Genomic DNA, 15,047 nt, shown 5'->3' with positions numbered 1-15,047 from the left:
TTAAGAATTAGTAAGAAATGCTCTTTAAAAAAATACGACGACAAAACGTATTAGATTTACACTAACGTGCCGACAAGCATGGTACGAACTGCGCCAAGAAGGTTCAACCGTGTGTTCTGTTCTGAGGTGTACAGGAAGTTCGTTTATTGTCGTCGTGTAACGCTGCGTCTTACATAGGCGAACACTCGCGAACACGAAGCGAAGCGACGCGGCACGGCGCGGCCGGCCCAATTCGTTCGCGTTCGCAACGAGATCGCCCACGTAGGACACTTCTATATAGGTATCAAAGGATTAATTAAGGCGCCGTGCCGCGCCGCTTCGCATTCGCGTGTTGTTCGCCTACGTAGTACGCTGCATTAGGTAATCCAACGTACATACTTATATAGCCGCATCTTTATCGAATTGCACCAAAATCCCTATGAATATATGGTTTAAAATTTGGCTTGGCACCGACTTCAAACATATCAGTTGGTAACGCATATACTTAAACACGGAACCCTAAAAAGGATAATATTTTATTTCATCCTTTTTGAAGTCGGTTTATCTTTTTTTTATAAAAGTTTTTATGTTTAGTTAAAATTTTATCTTCCTTAGAAAAACTTTTTTAGGAAACTTCGTATGCGCGACATATTTCACATTCTCGTCCGTTGGACCATTGGTGTTCTCAAAATAATAGTTACCTTGCCACAAATTTCCATTTTAAGTGACATTATGATTATTATTATTATTACTACGAGCCTATTGTGTCCTACTGCTGGGCAAAGGCCTCCCCCCTCTTCTTCCACTCCTCCCGGTTTTGAGCTACATCTGGTCAGTCGCTCAAAAAGGAGTCCAAGTTATCCCGCCATCGCCGACGAGGTCTGCCGGATCCCCGGTTTGACTCATGGGGCACCCACTCTGTGGTTATTTTGGCCCACAAGTCATTCGGCATGCGGCAGACATGACCAGCCCAGTCCCACTTTAACTTGTCCGCTTTCCGAGCTACAACTATTATTTGGGTTTTAGAGCGCAGCGTGGTGTTGGTGATTATGATTAGTCCCCCATAAATCCCATTACGCAAAAACAGCTGTTTTCTTGTACATTTTTGTCGGTATGACGCACGGTGGGCTGGATGGCTCGAAAAGAGGACATTCGCACTTTTTTCAGAAAATATTTTTTTGAAAAATGCTATCCAATAGAGAATTATATGAGGAACAATAAATGTGGTATACATTTTTGCGAAATAAGGCATATTGACAGCAGAAAAAAATAAAGTCTGTTTTTTTTGTATGGGACCCAAAAATAGGTATCATGTTTCTCAGAAACTATTAGAGGTCCCGTCTTCTACCTTTCAAGACTTTGTTTTTCTACTTTTATAGAGTAAGAAACGATAAGCAGATTTTCTATTCAGGTGCTGTTTTTTTTTTTTAGTCCAGTAAAAGTTAACACATTTTCGATTTTTTCGTTTGTCTTTTTTGGGTTTTTACATTATATTTCGATAGTTAAAAGTAAACATGATAATAACACATAGTATATGTAACGTTTATTAAGTTATAAAAAAATCCTAAGTACATTTTTTACATTTTTCATACAACTAAAAAGAAATAATCTAATGTTTTACAATAGACACATGTCATTTAAAATAAACAATAAACAACAAAAAGTAATATGGTTATGGTATAATAATTACGATACATAAATAACATTTCTTAAAAAAATACATATACCTAAATACAAAAATTACTACACTTAGTGAAAAAGTTATTCATTGGTATTTTCTAACTTTTCAAAAAGATTATATTCATGGTCGTCGCTCGTATTATTTTCTATAATTAGTAATTCTAAAGCTTCGGGTGAGTTTTTTAGCTTTCTTAGTTAGTCGTGGCCTTAGAAGAGTTATTTGTGGATCAGAAGATATAAGAAAGTTGTGCAAAATATCTTCATTCGTCATGGTTCTACTACATTTTCTTTCATTTTCATTTGAAGGAACAAGCGAAGAAACGGATTCAAGACGAATTTAAATCTGAACTGGGATTACTAATTGATGTCGTTAAGCAAGGAGCTGGAACAACAAACGATGGTAACACTGCCAGACGCTTCTTCTCCAACCCTGAAATCACATCCCGTATTACGGGAATCGATGTCAATGTGATTCAACGATTTCATGTAATTTTGCAAGTGATTGCTTCTGGAGAACATGTAAATATAACAAAATTTTCTGACTATTGTCGTGAAACTGCAGTTTTGTGTACAAGTGAAGAGTTATACGCGTGGTATTATATGCCATCTAGCGTACACAAGCTTTTAATACATGGGGCTGACATAATTAAGCATTTCGGCATGTTACCAATTGGAAAATTATCAGAAGAAGCATCAGAAGCGAGGAACAAAGATTTTCGCAATGTGAGAGAACACCATGCTAGAAAATGTAGCAGAACCATGACGAATGAAGATATTTTGCACAACTTTCTTATATCTTCTGATCCACAAATAACTCTTCTAAGGCCACGACTAACTAAGAAAGCTAAAAAACTCTCACCCGAAGCTTTAGAATTACTAATTATAGAAAATAATATGAGCGACGACCATGAATATAATCTTTTTGAAATGTTAGAAAATACCAATGAATAACTTTTTCACTAAGTGTAGTAATTTTTGTATTTAGGTATATGTATTTTTTTAAGAAATGTTATTTATGTATCGTAATTATTATACCATAACCATATTACTTTTTGTTGTTTATTTTTTATTTTAAATGACATGTGTCTATTGTAAAACATTAGATTATTTCTTTTAGTTGTATGAAAAATGTAAAAAATGTACTTAGGATTTTTTTATAACTTAATAAACGTTACATATACTATGTGTTATTATCATTTTTACTTTTAACTATCGAAATATAATGTAAAAACCCAAAAAAGACATAAACGAAAAAATCGAAAATGTGTTAACTTTTACTGGACTAAAAAAAAAACAGCACCTGAATAGAAAATCTGCTTATCGTTTCTTACTCTATAAAAGTAGAAAAACAAAGTCTTGAAAGGTAGAAGACGGGACCTCTAATAGTTTCTGAGAAACAAGATACCTATTTTTGGGTCCCATACAAAAAAAACAGACTTTATTTTTTTCTGCTGTCAATATGCCTTATTTCGCAAAAATGTATACCACATTTATTGTTCCTCATATAATTCTCTATTGGATAGCATTTTTCAAAAAATGATTTTCTGAAAAAAGTGCGAATGTCCTCTTTTCGAGCCATCCAGCCCACCGTGTGACGTACCCACATTTTCAGTACTTATTTTTTTTCGAAGACTGTGACCTTAACTTTTCTTGAATGTTTGCCGATGCCTTTTCTCGAAGCGCTTCGTCGTTTTTTTGAACCCTCATAACTTGGGTTTGGATTACACCAGATAAACATAATTCTCGGGATATGATGCCAATAGTGGACTTATTAAGCATAAAAAATTTCAATTGCATAGCTCTTATACTTTAGATTTTATTCATAATATCTAAAAAACCCCGGTTTCGCCACTCACTCACTCATCAAAACCTTTAGGGTACTTCCTGAAGTCCTAGGAAGCTGAAATTTGGTATGTAAGATAGTATTAGTACACAAACAACAAAAAAATTCAAAAAAATGAAATTTTTAGCCCATAAGGGGGTAAAAAGGGGGGTGGAATTTTGTATGGAAAATCAATAACCGCTGTACCGATTTAGTTAAAATTTGGTATGTAGATAGTTTTTGTTATGGGGAATGATATAGGATAGTTTTCAACCCCAAAATCACCCTGTACGGGTGAAAAGGGGGTGGAAAAGGGCGTAATGCGCGATGGAAGATTGTCATAAGCAACTTACAAAAAGAAGTGAAATCCCACCAAAAACATTTCATGTAAAATGTTGCCAAGACGAAACCATAAGGCGTGAAAAGTGTATTCACTATAAATTATTTTGTATGTCACAAAACGCCCATGCCACATATTTTAACTAAGGTGTTGAGTTTGTGAAGTTAGGACCTGTAGAGTTTGAAGCTTGGCTCTACAAAAGATCTGATAACTTTTTGACAGTGCGAGCCTTATGGTTTCGTCTTGGCAACATTTTACTTACGTAAAATGTTTTTGGTGGGTTTTTTTTTTGCTTCTTTTCGCTCTCCTGCAAACCAATGTAAGTGGCGTATGGCACAAACGTATTCTCACCCGACAGTATAGTTACAGTTTACAACCTTTTTTCAATAAATTATAAGGAATTGGTAACATTTTTATTCACCTTGGAACTTGAAAAAACTTAAATTTTGAAACTTAGAACTTAATTTATCATTTTCATTTTTTTTTCTTTCCAATGTACTATGATAAATTTCTCATTTTCTAACTTCTTAACTACATGTGTTTGATGTGTTATCATGCCTATTACTGCTGAAAATTTTTTTACGAAACAATACGATATTCCACGTTAACGAGCCAAGTTGATCAACACCTTTTAATTTGGATTACTGAACAACCTAAAATGTCGGTTACCTAATGCATTTGTCGAAATAGCCATACCGTTATCCAAATGAGTGGGTCGAGCCGAAGCGCATTAGCGATTTAAATTAGAAAGGTCAGACTAGAACTACCCATTACGTGCTACAGACAGTGAATGGTGGACCTAAATTAAGTCGAAGGTCTTTTGCATTGTGATCTTGGACATAAAACATTTTAATATAAACAAACGCGTCGGTAAACGCGTAGGCAAAGCGTTCAAACCGTACGTCACAAAAAATGCATTGTAAAACAATTCTGAGCCTGTGACGGTTTGTATAAAAAAACATATAGCTGACTCGCTTGATTTTCTCATGGTCTCCTAACCTGAAAGAATGACAAAGTGTTTGGTACCTTCGAGTTAATTGACACCATTTATCTATCGATTAAGTTAAACCGTTAATACGCCTCTTAATCACTGGGAAACCCTTAATTACCATTAATATTACAGGCCCAAAGTACATATCGTTGTTAAGGCGTTCCATTAACCATTTGCATTGTTTGTATCTGAATCCTCGATTATATGAGTTACAAATTGCCAATTATGACAAATAAACCAAATCAATATGTAAGTAAGCATACTTTTACTGTAGTCACAAAGCTGAAATGAATTTTGGCTCATGTAACTCGGCCTAAGTATACAACATAGAGGAAAAATTGTAAAAATAAATAGCAGCGGCTCTAAACGTTAATTCAGTTTATAAAACAAAACTCAACAAATATTCTTATTTACTTAATTTCGTCAGGTTTTATTCCATAAGTATTCGAGTATTTTCGGAGTAAGCAGCCGTGACAGATCAGAAGATAGATGGCATTCCTGTATCTCGGTGTTTCTACTACAATAAATACGATACCAGATACAGAAGTCACCTGTTACCTACGCCAGCCACTTATTTGGAACAGCTATGTTACATGCCGAGGAATCATATTAGGTAAAAAATTATGTTAAATATACTTAAATTACTTTAAAGGGTTTACAGCTAGCAAAGAACGAAGTTTCAAAATATGCGATGTTAAGGCTTATTCTGAATTTACTACCATTAATTACAAGCATCCTCGGGTCAAATTAAATAAACAACATATTGATATAAAACGTATAAACTAGTACCTACGCCAATTCTTGGGATTACTTGCCAAGCGGACCCCATGAGCCGTGGCTAAATGCCGGGACAACGCGAGGATGATGATTGATATAAAACGGAATTCCGAAAATAAGGAGGGTTTGACAAAATTAAATGTCGATATAAACTGTTATCAATATGTAGGTACCTCAACTCTATAGACTTATGATTATCGTTGACGGGAAGACCTTTTGCCTTTTGGTATTAAATCCGCCATTTGTACATAATTGTATACCTCGTTCGAGGAAAGGTAAAGCCTGACCAGTAATATATGATCATTGTCGAGAGGGCGCTGTTATTTTCATGTATAGGGTGACAGTTCAAGTATGAAAAAAATAGTTCCACTGAAATTCCGCAACATGGCGCGTGATTATATATTCCTGGTCAGGCTTTAGATGTCGACTTGTATTTGATTTCTATTATTGTATTGTAACATTTGTAACGTTTCGGTGAGTTACAAAACAATTTATTCGCTCCGCTTAGTAAATTTACCTTTAAGCGCATGCTGCGTAAGCATTTATCTGCGAAATATAAATAATGTTTCAGAGTTGGTACATGTATAATGTATGAATATATGTAGATATTTATGTAAGTATATCATATAAAGTATATGTTTAAGTTTATGATTTCATAGTATATTAATTAGTATTTATTTTGTAAATACTTATTTTGTGAATAGTAGGTAGCGCTAGCGATTATCGTTTTAATTTTTCTAGTATTAATCCTGCACCTAACAACCATCTCTTTTTAGCCCAGTGGTTGACTGGTAGAGATTGCCGTATGGCATTAAGTCCGCCATTTGTACAATTTTATGTGCAATAAAGTTTAAATAAATAAATAATTTTCTTAACTATATTTTACTTTGACTTGTTTTGCTTATCGACAGGTTTGTCGATTCTTCATTTTGTCAATCAACCGTTTTGCTAAATAAATAAAAAAAATGAATTTCATGTGTTTATTTCTTATAAAGAATTATACAATACATGTTTTTAGTACTTAGCTTAATCTATACAAAAATTGCTAGAAAAAGTTCTAGGTATAGACATCATTTAAAAAACTCATTAACTCTCTAGAGATTTTTTTTGTTATTTCTCCCGCTAATTCTGCGTGAAATACCAAATGGTGGTATGGTATGAGCAAGGGTGATGAAAGGGATTGAGTCATACTCGGAATTCCGCACGCTAGTCACTGTAGTTAATTTAACAATCTTTAATATTTTGGACAGGCAAGTGAACAACTTCCTTTTTTACGGTAGACTAGGTATAGAGAACGCGGACGTGGAATAACTGAAATAACACAATACATGTGAAATCTAGCAGACAAATAGTTGGATCACAAACAAAACGGGCCAACGAGAGAGACATTTCAAAGCGCAGTATGAAATATGGGTGCCTACCCGGCCACTGTGTTTGTGGGTACCCGTGTTACATATATTTAAAGGGGTCCACTGACTATCAGTCCGCCGGACGATATCGGCCTGTCAGTTAGAACAAAAATTTGACAGTTCCGAACAACTGACAGGCCGATATCGTCCGGCGGACTGATAGTCAGTGGGCCCCTTAAGAGGTAAGAGGATTTTAAAGTAACATTTTGCTTGCATTCACATTTTATAGAAAAAAATTAAAAATGTCACTTAAAATCGCACAGAATGGCCATAACGGACAAGACGAGCCAAAGCCAACGAACCCCAGATAATGGAATACGACGCAGATAGATGATAATGACATTGAAGATGACAACAAAGTAGCTAACAGGTTGGCGGATATAGGGCGCAAACTGAAGTGAGTGTTGATAGGACACTATAGCTTAGTTTGACTCAAGAAATAATGCAGTGTCGCCAAAGAATAAACTGGAAGGTACTGTCACAAAGCCCCCGCTCAAGCAAAAGAAATTAAATACAAATATAAATTTAGTCTAGCCCAATTTGCAGGGCCTTCGGTACCGCACTTTTCACAAATGATGAACTTATTTATGTTGCCGCTATGACAACAAATACTAAAAACAGAATAAAATAAATATTTAAGTGGGGCTCCAATACAACAAACGTGATTTTTTTGCCGTTTTTTGCGTAATGGTACGGAACCCTTCGTGCGCCCTTTTTAAATACTACCTATTAGTACATGGTGTTTACATGCCTTGTAAGGACCAGTCATTCATTCCAGTCCAGTCAGTTATTATACGTTTCAAACCCATTACAGTCATCATCATACGTCTATAACGAACTATGTAGAACAAATCGTGATGTATTACACGTTCTTGCTACGGCGTAGCTCGCTATTTCGTCCGTAGACTAGATGATGGACCCGCAAGGCGAATCTATGGCGCGAAGCGTTCATGTAAATAAGTTCATGTAAATATACGATATTTTTTAAACTAAATTTATACTGTCGTGACTGAAAATATTTAAAGAATTTAACAAACCTATTATTTTTAGGGTCGCATTATTGCTTTGACACAGTGCTAGACTACTTTGCCTACTGTCTACTTTTTGTCCATAATTAGACCACACCCATAGTAGCATAGTAGTTTAATTTCTCCCAACTTTAAATGTGCAAAATATAAACACAATTATACGCTAACAATGATTTTAGTACAAACGCTTATAAACATTCATTTAAATATAAATAAAAACTTGTTACTTTTGGTTCGGTACGTTACGTGACTGATGGACTCGCGCATTGAGATGTGCGCGAGGAGCGCATTACATTATATATAAAAACTTTTATAAAAAAAAGATAAACCTACTTCAAAAAGGATGAAATAAAATATTATCCTTTTTAGGGTTCCGTGTTTAAGTATATGCGTTACCAACTGATATGTTTGAAGTCGGTGCCAAGCCAAATTTTAAACCATATATTCATAGGGATTTTGGTGCAATTCGATAAAGATGCGGCTATATAAGTATGTACGTTGGATTACCTAATGCAGCGTACTACGTAGGCGAACAACACGCGAATGCGAAGCGGCGCGGCACGGCGCCTTAATTAATCCTATGATACCTATATAGAAGTGTCCTACGTGGGCGATCTCGTTGCGAACGCGAACGAATTGGGCCGGCCGCGCCGTGCCGCGTCGCTTCGCTTCGTGTTCGCGAGTGTTCGCCTATGTAAGACGCAGCGTTACACGACGACAACAAACGAACTTCCTGTACACCTCAGAACAGAACACACGGTTGAACCTTCTTGGCGCAGTTCGTACCATGCTTGTCGGCACGTTAGTGTAAATCTAATACGTTTTGTCGTCGTATTTTTTTAAAGAGCATTTCTTACTAATTCTTAAACAGTCATAGCACGCAAGTGTGGGATTAGGACTGAGTTATTTTCTGTCGCTTATCCAGAGGACTACATTTCAAAATATAAAACAATTCAAGGAACCTTCATGCAAAATTTCAGCTAAAGCGGTTCAGTTGTTTAGCCATGAAAAGGTAGCAAAGAGGCAGACATAAAAGCTTTCACGTTTATAACATTTGTACAGTTGTAATGGGATTTATAGACATAAAGCTGATTATTTTTGACTGGTATTGTTACTACTTGGAGTACTTGGCTTGGCACCGACTTCAAACATATCAGTTGGTAACGCATATACTTAAACACGGAACCCTAAAAAGGATAATATTTTATTTCATCCTTTTTGAAGTCGGTTTATCTTTTTTTTATAAAAGTTTTTATTTTTCCATTTTTAGTTTTAAGACATTGTTAAGAGCGTGACGCATGAATGAAAAACATAATCATGTTTATCTGTAAATTCGTAAGCTTTATTAAATAATCAGAATTTTCCTCGAGTCCGTCTGGGAAATCATTCCTGTCAGTAAATCCATTCTCCGCCCCGCCACTGACACAATCCCTCAAACCCCCCGATCACTCAACCTCATAGCACATCAACCCCTGATCACTGAACCCCTCGACCCTAAACCACCAACCCTTCAACCGCCATTCCCCGACCCCTAACCCCAGACCCCTTAACTCCTAACCCTAACCCCCAATCCCTTAACTCCCAACCCCTCAGTCTCCGACCCATCAACTCACCTCCCCTCAACCCCCAACCTCAAACCCCCCAAACACTAATACCCTCTACCTTCACCTCTCAGTCTCTTTGGTTGTTTCCAACACTACCTACATCAAAAATCCCTTACCACGAGTTTGACATTTATATTTTCGCTATCGTGTGCGTAACTTACTGTTTATGCATCTCGCTTGTACTGGCGTATTAGTGTACAAAGTAAGTTACGAAGAATATTTAGTGCCAAACTCGTGGTTAGGCTACAGTTGCACTACATCAAATTGGTGGTATTGGTGAGGAAATGCTTGAGTTACTTTAGAAAACACCGAAATTACCATACACGTGCCTTTAAAAATTGAGGAGTTCCCTCAATTCCTCGCGGATTCCATCATCAGATCAAAACCAAAAATATTACCGAAAACACCTTGGAGAGGTAACTTCTTTCAAACAGAAAAAGAATAACTCAAATCGGATCATGGGTGCCGGATTATTCGTAAAATCATTATCATCAAAACAATCATCATCATCAGCTCCACTTCATCAAATTGGTGGTTTTCTAGAAAAAATGATCAAGTTGCTTAAGAAAACGACCAAATCACCATACATGTGCCTTTAAAAATTGAGGAGTTCCCTCAATTCCTCATGGATCCCATCATCAGAACAGCACCAGATTAATGTGGAACCACCTTGGTGGTAGTTCCTTTCAAACAAAAAAAGAGTTGTTCAAGTCGGACCACGGGTCTCGGAGTAATCGCTGAACATCCTACATTAAAAAAAATCATCATCACTATCTTCAAAACAATCATCATCATCAGGTCCACTTCATCAAATTGGTCGTTTTCGAAAGAAAATACTCAAGTTGCTTATGAAAACACCCAAATCACCATACATGTGCCTTTAAAAATTGAGGAGTTCCCTCAATTCCTCAGGGATCCCATCATCAGATCAGAACCAGATTAATATGGGACCAACTTGGAAGTAGCTCCTTTCGAACAAAAAAAGAATTACTCAAATCGGACCACGGGTCTCGGAATAATCGGTGAACATACATAAAAAAAAAAAAATAGCCACAACCGAATACAGAACCTCCTCCTTCTATGAAATTGAAGTCGGTTAATGAATACAAAGCGCTACACTTTTGCCGTACGAGATATAAGTACAGATTAGAGTAACAAGGTAGATATGAAATATAAACAAAAAAAGTTAAGTCTCGAAGAATAGAACCTATCTAGTTACCTAGTTAGTTTTTAATATTCAACTTTTTTAAGAACAAACGAACAACACAGGACATTTTTAAACATGGCGGCCGCATTGTGGCCGCGGAACAAAGGAGTCATTTCTCGAGGAGCGCTGTATCGATATATTTCTAGTCTGCTCTGAATACAGTGTTTGCGGGGCCTGAATTGCGACCGCCGCCGGCTGCGAGTCGCATACTTCACGTGTATGTAAAATGGAAGTTTCATTTAAAGACTGCAAGAAATTACCAAACTGAGAACCATAGTTTAAATTAAAAACATGAAACTTATATTTGGATTGTCAGGGTTGCATGTACTTTAGGTTCCGTACCGTATGAAAATGTAAAATGATACCTAAACAATACCTTAAGCAAAATTAATTTTACAATGCTCTAGGAACATCAGGTCTTAAAATTACGTTATATGGTAGAACTAGAACTACTGTATAAGAGCGCTCTAATATTACTCGGAATACTTCCACGAAGGTAATGGATGGAATGAATGAGACGTACAAAAATCAGGACGTACATCCATCCAGCAATTAATGCATGTAACATAGGGGAAGGTTGCTATCATTGGACTGGCGCTTTGAATGGACCATCTAAATATTTTGAAACCTACCCATGCTAGACAGAGATAGACAAGGTACAAAGTGTCCTTGAGCGATCCAAGCGGCCCTACCGCTTCCTCACTTTCCTCAGTCAGTCGCGCCGCGCTTGTCGGCGACGAGTGACGTGAGCAAGTGTGTTTCGAGCGTTGGCGATGTAATAATTACGCGAAAGAGAAACGCAAGTAAGGTAACTGTCATTATATTTGCATGTTTGAGTGTATCAAAGATAGATATAACTACGTAATAGATGGATACAGTCTAAGGAAAAAACGTGCCTCGAAAATCAAGAAAATTTGATTCTCGTTCAGAGGGCGCTACTAGCTTTGGCCTACAGTCGTATAGATGGCGTTGACGGTTTCGTTTGTTATTTAACAATTTTAACGCATATCAGTGACAGAACATAGGTCAAAATCATAAAAATAATTAATGCAAATAAAAAAAATCATTTATCTATATTTAAATACATTCTATCGTATTTTTATAAATCTTCATTTTTAGTTTTAAAGTGTGTCGACAGATGGCAGTGAATTTACTGGGGTTACAAACTTTACTATGACAGTAACGCTCTAGTATCAGTTACTCTATGAGTGTATTGACGTATGATGGTTATAATGATAGTTTCTGGCCAGCTATTTTCGTTATTTTATTTTTTTGTTATTTGATACCTAGTTGCTATGAATGGACCGCATGTATGTCCTATCATCGGACCGGTCCATTTATGGCAACTTTTTTTTTTAGTTTTAAAAATGTCATCTAAAGAAGGCTGCCATACGTCATGTACTTATCTTCCATTTACAAACGTTTCAAACGTTTGAATACTCTTAATAAAAAATAAAAAATATATTAAAAGAAATAAAAATGTCAATTTTATAAGTCTCCTTGAAGGGACCATCAGCAAAAAAAATAAGTCTCGTTAAATAGATATTGAAGTAGACCTGTGTCACTTTGTTAATGATATTATTTTCAAAATTGCTTTCCTGGGGTTGGATATGAGGATATCACGTTTCATTTGTTGTATATTGTACAAAAAAAATCAGCCATATCGTATCTGAAGGAGCCCAAACTTGGTATGTTTCGAAAATTCTTTTTGTTTTAATTTAAAAAAAAAACCGGCCAAATGGGAGTCGGACTCGCGTTTCAAGGGTTTCGTACATTACACAATTTAAACAATGTATTTTTTATGAAATGTCTTTAAAAAACTAAGTAATTAAGTCCGACTCACGCTTGACTACACATTTCTAATAGGTTTTTCTGTAATCTATAGGTAATGAACTATTTTGTGTATTTTTTTCAAAATTTTAGACCCAGTAATTTCGGAGATAAAGGGGGGGAATGGTAATTTATTGTATATTTTCTTGAATAACTTCTAAACTGTTTATTATAAAATTATAAAAAATATATATTTGAGTTTCTCACAATGAGCTCTTTTATTTGATATGTAACACGATATAGTTTGAAAAACTTTATTTTTTAATTTTCTCATTTACCACCCAAAAATGGTCCCCATGTTTAAATTTTATTTGTTTACGCTACATGTCCATCTTTGGGTCACAAACTTACATACGTGTACCAAATTTTATCTTAATTGGTCCAGTAGTTTCGGAGAAAATAGGCTGTGACAGACGGACAGACAGACAGACAGACAGACGGACAGACAGACAGACAGACGGACAGACAGACAGACAGACGCACGAGTGATCCTATAAGGGTTCCGTTTTTCCTTTTGAGGTACGGAACCCTAAAAATGGCCGAAATGTAATGATGTGATATATTTTTAGAATCGCCTCAAAAAGCCCTTTCGTATGATACCACAGACGATAGGTTTTCGATTATTTTTCCATACAAAAAAATAATGTTTTAACACTTCCCCGGGAATTTTTTTTAGGAACTGCGGGTCAAAAATTTTGTTTTGACCTCTATGCGTGTGCCAAACGGCTAACCTGTACATACATTTGCGGTTTTTTAATTCGAACGGGTTACACTAGCAGCGAAATTAAGTGGTCCAATGATAGCAACCTTCCCCTGCGTGTTTTTTCAGATATTTATTATTTTAAACTGTTTTAATACTTCAATGTTACTCATAATGGAAAGCAAAAAAGTGACACACCAAAATGAATGGTAAAATTGTCCATTAAAATACAATAAGTGGTCCCGAATCAATTTTCGATAGGGACTCGAACGCACTAATGGAACGCTTACAGCGCCGAATCGGCGATTATTGATGATGCTGTCAACGGGCAAGAAGGCAAAGATTGCAAAAAAGTAAAGATTGATCAGAGACAAAAAGAGTTGTTGGCAGCGAGAAATTATTAGCATTGATGAACTTTTAGTTTGCATTAATAATAACACTTACAGAACTCGAAAATAGGGAATTGCAAATACAAACAAAGCGTAATGATAATGCCAGAGATTGCCTCAACCCCCATTTAGACGGATCAAGTACTTGCATGAAATCTACGTTACATTGCGGTATCTGGTCGATCGACTGAATTCATTGTATTATATTATATACTTAGCAATGTGTCGAATATTGCATGCAAGTTCTTGATCCATCTACATGGGGCTTTAATATTTTATCGGTCAAGGTAAAGAAGGTTGTGAGGCCCTACCACAAAAACAGTTTTTACAACTACGTCTAAAGCCCCCAAAACTCTCACTCTTGCATATTCAAGCGATAGAGAGGCATATAGCGAAATTTCGATTTCCGATATTCGGTACGAATATCGAACGAATGGCAACAAATTGCTAAATATTTAAGCCCCCGCTGTCCATCTGACCATCTCTCTCAGCGAACCGTATCACATTAACAGTAATAGTTAGACTGTGTGTCACTATAGATATTGGTTTTATAGGGAGGCAAAATTGTTGTTTAACCGCTCGTGATAATATTGATACCCGAGCCAGCAAAAGATTCCCAAATTGAACCACGAGCGTAGCGATTGGTTCGAAAAATGTAATCTTGAGCGTTGCGAGGGTTTCAAAGCACGAAGGTTAAACAATTTTTGCCCCGAGTGAAACACAAAATTTTTTACCACACCAACCACTGTAAGATTTGGATTTGATTTTGTTTGAACAAAATCAAATCCAAATAAACGTAATTAAACATTTATTATTCAAAATCATCATTTAAAAGTCAATTCTAACAGCTAACATTTCATATTCATTTCACATAAATTTCATATTTAAATTACTTCAATTCAGAATTTGACTATTTTATTTATAAATTTTATTTCTTTTTGTTCACATTATTGGTTTGTATGATTATCTTACTTTTTGGTTTTGTTGCTTATTATTATTTTAGGTTTACATTTGACGATCTTTTTGTGAATTTGTGATATTTTTAAGTGAAAATAACATGTAATTTCTAATTAGAAATAAATATATCTATCTATCTAACATAAGGAAACAACTAAATATTAGCATTTGATTACTTTGCCCCACATGTGGACAAAATGCAACTTTGTCATCAGTTTTTGAACAATCAAGAGAGCCTTTACCAGCTGGTGTGGTGAAAAATATATTGCTGCTGTAACAAAAACTGCATGCGGCCACTATGCAAAAATCTCCTAGCTACGATATATACACAATT

The 15,047-nt window shown here is 35.8% G+C and overlaps 1 protein-coding gene across 3 annotated transcripts in view; it reads right to left on the bottom strand.

Annotated features, from left to right (window-relative positions):
• Positions 1 to 15,047, bottom strand: part of LOC134752283 (peripheral plasma membrane protein CASK) — a 388,960-nt gene that overhangs the window by 319,683 nt on the left and 54,230 nt on the right. The gene's annotated exons all lie outside the window — the stretch shown is intronic.

Source organism: Cydia strobilella, chromosome 2 (assembly GCF_947568885.1).
Source record: "Cydia strobilella chromosome 2, ilCydStro3.1, whole genome shotgun sequence".
Taxonomy (NCBI): Eukaryota; Metazoa; Arthropoda; class Insecta; order Lepidoptera; family Tortricidae; genus Cydia; species Cydia strobilella.
The sequence above is the reverse complement of the archived record's forward strand: the minus strand, read 5'-3'. Positions and strand labels throughout refer to the sequence as shown.